The sequence below is a fragment of the Trichechus manatus genome, unplaced genomic scaffold (genome assembly GCF_000243295.1).
Source record: "Trichechus manatus latirostris isolate Lorelei unplaced genomic scaffold, TriManLat1.0 scaffold00015, whole genome shotgun sequence".
Lineage (NCBI taxonomy): Eukaryota > Metazoa > Chordata > Mammalia > Sirenia > Trichechidae > Trichechus > Trichechus manatus.
In genome coordinates, this window is record NW_004443951.1 from 2,270,737 (window position 1) to 2,271,403 (window position 667).

A 667-nucleotide genomic window follows, 5' to 3' on the forward strand; every position below is an offset into this window, starting at 1 on the left:
CAGGGTCAAATCCAGATGGTTCTCAGAGCCTTGAAACCTGAAGCAAGTATTAAGAGCTGTGTAGAGCTAAGAGGATCAGAGGACTAGGAAGAAACTGTAGACACAGTAGAAGAGCAATGGACCAATTCTAGAGACAGGGGGCCTGCGGTGTGAGTGGATCGTTTTAAATACAAGGCGTGGGCCTAAAGGGATAGTGCCCATCCAATCTACTGACTGAAAGAGAAACTCAAAAACCTTCTGTGGGCCCATGGCTGATAGGAAGAAACCTAAGCCCCTAAGGCTGGTGTTCAAGCCTTCCGAATCCCACCTGTTTCTCCATCCCCCATCATGTCACCTGAGGTACCCTGTGCTTTAGCAACACTAAACTACTCATTATTTCTGGAACTTGTCCTGATTTCATGCCTCCCTGCACCTGCTGTTCCTAGTGTCTGCAAGGTTCTTTCCACCCATCTCTACCTAGTAAACTCCTACTCAACCTTCAAAGCCCATTGCAAAACTTACATCTTCTGTGATGTCTTCCTCAATCCTTATCCTACCTTCTCCCTCAAGAACGAATCCCTCTGTGATTTTATAGCACTTTGTATATTCCTCTACTGTTACGTCTAGAACATAACTGTTATGATTCATTTAATTATCAGTTCATCCTCACAATAAACTTTGAGGTCCT